We start from the raw sequence: 7494 nt of genomic DNA on the forward strand, positions 1-7494 counted from the left end.
CAGGGCCCCTCCCGAAGTGGATCTCCAAAGGAAAAGCTAGCTGAGCCTGCCCCTCCCACCCTTGTGCGACTTGCCAATCCACCCCAGCTAATGCCCAGATCCCGAGCACCACAAGTCTGGCAGTGTGCAAGTAGCCCATATGGGCCACACAACCCCACAGTGAATCCCGCCCCTAGGAGAGGGGAAGAGAAGGCACACACCAGTCTGACTGTGGCCCCAGCAGTGGTCTGGGGGCAGACATCAGGTCTGACTGTGGCCCCGCCCACCAATGCAAGTTATTCAAGACAGCACAGGGGAAGTGCCCCGCAGTCCCCCACCACCCCAGGGACTATCCAAAATGACGAAACGGAAGAATTGCCCTCAAAAGAATCTCCAGGAAATAACAACAGCTAACAAACTGATCAAAAAGGATTTAAACAATATAACAGAAAGTGAATGTAGAATAATAGTCATAAAATTAATCGCTGGGCTTGAAAACAGTATAGAGGACAGCAGAGAATCTATTGCTACAGAGATCAAGGGACTAAGGAACAGCCTGGAGGAGCTAAAAAATGCTATCAATGCGCTGCAAAATAAAAGGGAGACAACCACAGCTCGGATTGAGAGGCAGAGGAGAGAATAAGTGAACTAGAAGATAAAATTATGGAAAAAGAAGAAGCTGAGAAAAAGAGAGATAAAAAAATCCAGGAGTATGAGGAGAATATTAGAGAACTAAGTGATGCACTAAAGAGAAATAATCTACACATAATTGGTATCCCAGAGGAGGAAGAGAGAGGGAAAGGTGCTGAAGGTGTACTTGAAGAAATCATAGCTGAGAACTTCCCTGATCTGGGGAAGGAAAAAGGCACTGAAATCCAAGAAGCACAGAGAACTCCCTTCAGACGTAACTTGAATCGATCTTCTGCACGACATATAGTGAAACTGGCAAAAACAAGGATAAAGAGAAAATTCTGAAAGCAGCTAGAGATAAACGTGCTCTAACATATAAAAGGAGACCTATAAGACTCGTGACCGATCTCTCTACTGAACCTTGGCAGGCCAGAAAAGAATGGCAGGAGATCTTCAATGTGATGAACAGAAAAAAATATGCAGCCAAGAATCCTTTATCCAGCAAGTCTGTCATTTAGAATAGAAGGAGAGATAAAGGTCTTCCCAAACAAACAAAAACTGAAGGAATTCGTCACCACTAAACCAGCCCTACAAGAGATCCTAAGGGGGATCCTGTGAGACGAAGTACCAGAGACATCGCTACAAGCATGAAACCTACGGACATCACAATGACTCTAAACCCATATCTTTCTATAGTAACACTGAATGTAAATGGACTACATGCGCCAACCAAAAGACATAGGGTATCAGAATGGATAAAAAAACAAGACCCATCTATTTGCTGTCTACAAGAGACTCATTTTAGACCTGAGGACACCTTCAGATTGAGAGTGAGGGGATGGAGAACTATTTATCATGCCACTGGAAGTCAAAAGAAAGCTGGAGTAGCCATACTTACATCAGACAAACTAGACTTTCAATTAAAGGCTGTAACAAGAGATGAAGAAGGGCATTATATAATAATCATAGGGTCTATCCATCAGGAAGAGCTAACAATTATAAATGTCTATGCGCCAAATACGGGAGCCCCCAAATATATAAAACAATTACTCATAAACATAAGCAACCTTATTGATAAGAATGTGGTCATTGCAGGGGACTTTAACACTCCACTTACAGAAATGGATAGATCATCTAGACACACGGTCAAGAAAGAAACAAGGGCCCTGAATGATACATTGGATCAGATGGACCTGACAGATATATTTAGAACTCTGCATCCCAAAGTACAGAATATACTTTCTTCTCGAGTGCACATGGAACATTCTCCAAGATAGATCACATACTGGGTCACAAAACAGCCCTTCATAAGTATACAAGAATTGAGATCATACCATGCATACTTTCGGACCACAATGCTATGAAGCTTGAAATCAACCACAGGAAAAAGTCTGGAAAACCTCCAAAAGCATGGAGGTTAAAAAACACCCTACTAAAGAATGTGGGTCAACAAAGCAATTAGAGAAGAAATTTAAAAATATATGGAAACAAATGAAAATGAAAATACAACAATCCAAACGCTTTGGGATGCAGCGAAGGCAGTCCTGAGAGGAAAATACATTGCAATCCAGGCCTATCGCCAGAAACAAGAAAAATCCCAAATACAAAATCTAACAGCACACCTAAAGGAAATAGAAGCAGAACAGCAAAGACACCCTAAACCCAGCAGAAGAAGAGAAATAATAAAGATCAGAGCAGAAATAAACAATATACAATCTAAAAAAAAAAAACTGTAGAGCAGATCAACGAAACCAAGAGTTGGTTTTTTGAAAAAATAAACAAGATTGATAAACCTCTAGCCAGGCTTCTCAAAAAGAAATGGGAGATGACCCAAATAGATAAAATCATGAATGAAAATGGAATTATTACAACCAATCCCTCAGAAATACAGGCAATGATCAGGGAATACTATGAAAAATTATATGCCAACAAACTGGACAACCTAGAAGAAATGGACAAATACCCAAACACCCACACACTTCCAAAACTTAAATAGGAGGAAATAGAAAGCTTGAACAGACCCATAACCAGCAAAGAAATTGAATCAGTTATCAAAAATCTCCCAACAAATAAGAGTCCAGGACCAGATGGCTTCCCTGGGGAATTCTAGCAGACATTTAAAGTGGAGATAATACCTATCCTTCTCAAGCTATTCCAAAAATAGAAAGGGAAATAAAACTTCCAGACTCATTCTATGAAGCCAGTATTACTTTGATTCCTAAACCAGAAAGAGACCCCGTAAAAAAAGAGAACTACAGGCCAATATCCCTGATGAATATGGATGCAAAAATTCTCAATAACATACTAGCAAATCGAATTCAACAGCATATAAAAAGAATTATTCACCATGATCAAGTGGGATTCATTCATGGGCTACAGGGCTGGTTCAACATTTGCAAATCAATCAACGTGATACATCACATTAATAAAAGAAAAGATAAGAACCATATGATCCTGTCAATCGATGCAGAAAAAGCATTTGACAAAATTCAGCATCCTTTCTTAAAAAAAACCCTTGAGAAAGTCGGGATAGAAGGAACATACTTAAACATCATAAAAGCCATTTATGAAAAGCCCACAGCTAACATCATCCTCAATGGGGAAAAACTGAGAGCTTTTTCCCTGAGATCAGGAACACGATGGGGATGTCCACTCTCACTGCTGTTGTTTAACATAGTGTTGGAAGTGCTAGCATCAGCAATCAGACAACAAAAGGAAATCAAAGGCATCAAAATTGGCAAAGATGAAGTTAAGCTTTCACTTTTTGCAGATGACATGATATTATACATGCAAAATCCGATAGACTCCACCAAAAGTCTGCTAGAACTGATACATGAATTTAGCAATGTCGCAGGATACAAAATCAATGTACATAAATCAGTTGCATTCTTATACACTAATAATGAAGCAACATAAAGACAAATAAAGAAACTGATCCCATTCACAATTGCACCAAGAAGCATAAAATACCTAGGAATAAATCTAACCAAAGATGTAAAAGATCTGTATGCTGAAAACTATAGAAAGCTTGTGAAGGAAACTGAAGAAGATATAAAGAAATGGAAAAACATTCCCTGCTCATGGATTGGAAGAATAAATATTGTCAAAACGTCAATACTACCCAAAGCTATCTACACATTCAACGCAATTCCAATCAAAATTGCACCAGCATTCTTCTCGAAACTAGAACAAGCAATCCTAAAATTCATATGGAACCACAAAAGGCCCCGAATAGCCAAAGTAATTTTGAAGAAGACCAAAGCAGGAGGCATCACAATCCCGCACTTTTGCCTCTACTACAAAGCTGTCATCATCAAGACAGCATGGTATTGGCACAAAAACAGACACATAGACCAATGGAATAGAATAGAAACCCCAGAACTAGACCCACAAACGTATGGCCGACTAATCTTTGACAAAGCAGGAAAGAACATACAATGGAAAAAAGACAGTCTCTTTAACAAATGGCGCTGGGATAACTGGACAACAACATGCAGAAGGTTGAAACTAGACCACTTTGTTATGCCATTCACAAAAATAAACTCAAAATGGATAAAGGACCTGAATGTGAGACAGGAAACCATCAAAACCCTAGGGGAGAAAGCAGGAAAAGACCTCTCTGACCTCAGCCGCAGCAATTTCTTACTTGACACATCCCCAAAGGCAAGGGAATTAAAAGCAAAAATGAACTACTGGGACCTTATGAAGATCAAAAGCTTCTGCACAGCAAAGGAAACAACCAACAAAACTAAAAGGCAACCAACGGAATGGGAAAAGATATTTGCAAATGACATATCAGACAAAGGGCTAGTATCCAAAATCTATAAAGAGCTCACCAAACTCCACACCCAAAAAACAAATAACCCAGTGAAGAAATGGGCAGAAAACATGAATAGACGCTTCTCTAAAGAAGACATCCGGATGGCCAACAGGCACATGAAAAGATGCTCAACGTCGCTCCTCATCAGAGAAATACAAATCAAAACCACACTCAGATATCACCTCACGCCAGTCAGAGTGGCCAAAATGAACAAATCAGGAGACTATAGATGCTGGCGAGGATGTGGAGAAACGGGAACGCTCTTGCACTGTTGGTGGGAATGCAAATTGGTGCAGCCACTCTGGAAAACAGTGTGGAGGTTCCTCAGAAAATTAAAAATAGACCTACCCTATGACCCAGCAATAGCACTGCTAGGAATTTACCCAAGGGATACAGGAGTACTGATGCATAGGGGCACTTGTACCCCAATGTTTATAGCGGCACTCTCAACAATAGCCAAATTATGGAAAGAGCCTAAATGTCCATCAACTGATGAATGGATAAAGAAATTATGGTTCATATACACAATGGAGTACTACGTGGCAATGAGAAAGAATGAAATATGGCCCTTTGTAGCAACATGGATGGAACTGGAGAGTGTTATGCTAAGTGAAATAAGCCATACAGAGAAAGACAGATACCATATGTTTTCACTCTTAGGTGGATCCTGAGAAACTTAACAGAAACCCATAGGGGAGGGGAAGGAAAAAAAAAAAAAGAGGTTAGAGTGGGAGAGAGCCAAAGCATAAGAGACTCTTAAAAACTGAGAACAAACTGAGGTTTGATGGGGGGTGGGAGGAGAGGAGGGTGGGGGATGGGTATTGAGGAGGGCACCTTTTGGGATGAGCACTGGGTGTTGTATGGAAACCAATTTGACAATAAACTTCATATATTGAAAAGAAAAAAAAAAGAAAAAAAATGAATCTTCCTTGAATTAAAATAGGATTACCATATGATCTAGCAATTCCACTACTGTGTGTCTTTCTGGAGAAAATGAAAACTCTAGTTTGAACAAATACATGTACCCCAGATGCCTGGGCAGCTCAGTCAAACATCTGACTCTCAATTTTGACACAGGTTATGATCTCATGGTTTGTGGGATTCTCTCTCCTCTCTGTCTCTGCCCCTCCCCTGCTCATGCTCTCTCTCAAAATAAATTTAAAAGTATATATATGTACCCCTATGTTCATTACAGCATTATTTACAACAACCAATATAAGAAAGCAACTAAAGCATCCATCAATGAATGAAAGGATAAAGAAGATACGGTGCTCACACACAGCCACACACAGACACACACACATACCCACACACACACAGACATATACACAATGGAATACTACTCAGCCATAAGAAAAAATGAAATCTTGCCATTTGTAATGATGTGGATGGACCTTGAGGGTATCATGCTAACTAAGATAAGTCAAACATAGGAAAACAAATACTGTATGCTCTCACTTATATGTGGAATCTAAAAAATAAAACAAGCAAACAAAACAAAAATGAGGCTCACAGATAAAAAAAAAAAATAAAAATAGACTGGTAGTTGCCAGAGGGGAAGGGGTTGGAGGGTAGGTGAAATGGGTGAAGGGGATCAAGAAGTACAAACTTCCAGTTAACTAATTAAGTAAGTCATGGGGATGTAATACACAGCACAGGGAATATAGCCAATAATATGGTATTAATGTTGTATGGTAACTAGACTTATTGTGGCGATCATTTTGCATTATACAATGTCAAATTATTATGTTGTAGACCTGAAGCTAATATAATATTATATGTCAATTATACCTCAGTTTTTAAAAAAAGACTTTCTCTACTAATTAATTAAATAAAGAATGTCTTTGAGTTTTCTTTTGTTTTTTAATTTATTTATTTAAATTCAGTTAGTTATTTAGTTAACATACAGTGTAATACTGGTTTTAGGAGCAGAACCCAGTGATTCATCACTTACACATAACACCCAGTACTCATCCCAACAAGTGCCTTCCTTAATGCCCATCACCCATTTTGCCCATCCCCCACCAACACCCCTCCAGCAACCCTCAATTTTTCTCTGTCTTTAAGAGTCTTTTATGGTTTGTCTGCCTCTCTATTTTTGTCTTATTTTCCTTCCCTTCCCCTATGTTCATCTGTTTTGTTTCTTAAATTCCACATATGGGTAAAATCATAGGATATTTGTCTTTCTCTGACTGACTTATTTCACTTAGCATAATTCAGTTTGGATCCAACCACGTTTTTGCAAATGGAAAGATTTCATTCTTTTTGATCACGTAGTAATATTCCGTTGTGTGTATATACTATCATATCTTATTTAACCATTCATCAGTCAATGGAAATTTGGGCTCTTTCCTAATTTGGCTATTGTTGATAGTGCTGCTATAAACATAGGGGTGCATGTGCTCCTTCAAATACACATGTATCTGGAGGCAAAGGAAATAAAAACAGAAATGAACTATTGGGACCCCATAAAGATAAAAGATTCTGCACAGTAAAGGAAACAATCAACAAAACTAAAAGGCAACCAATGGAATGGAAGAAGATATTTGCAAATGACATATTAGATAAAGGGTTAGTATCCCAAATCTGTAAAGAACTTATGAAACTCAACATCCAAAAAACAAATAATTCAGTAAAAAAATGGGCAGAAGACATGAATAGACACTTTTCCAAAGAATACATCCAGATGGCTAACAGACACATGAAAAAACACTCAACATCACTCATCACCAGGGAAATACAAATCAAAACCACAATGAAATACCACCTCACACCTGTCAGAATGGCAAAAATTAACAACTCAGGAAACAAGAGATGTTGGTGAGGATGTGAAAAAAGGGAACACTTTTGCACTGCTGGTGGAAATTCAAACTGGTACAGCCACTCTGGAGAACACTATTGAGGTTCCTTAAAAATTTTTTAAATAGAACTACCCTATGACCCAGTAATTTCATTTATAGGTATTTATCCAAAGGATACAAAAATTCTGATCTGAAGGAGCACATGCACCCAATTTTTTTTAGCCTTTGAATTTTTTTTTAAATGTTTATTTATTTTTGAGAGAG

Source organism: Panthera tigris, chromosome A1, assembly GCF_018350195.1.
Source record: "Panthera tigris isolate Pti1 chromosome A1, P.tigris_Pti1_mat1.1, whole genome shotgun sequence".
NCBI lineage: Eukaryota > Metazoa > Chordata > Mammalia > Carnivora > Felidae > Panthera > Panthera tigris.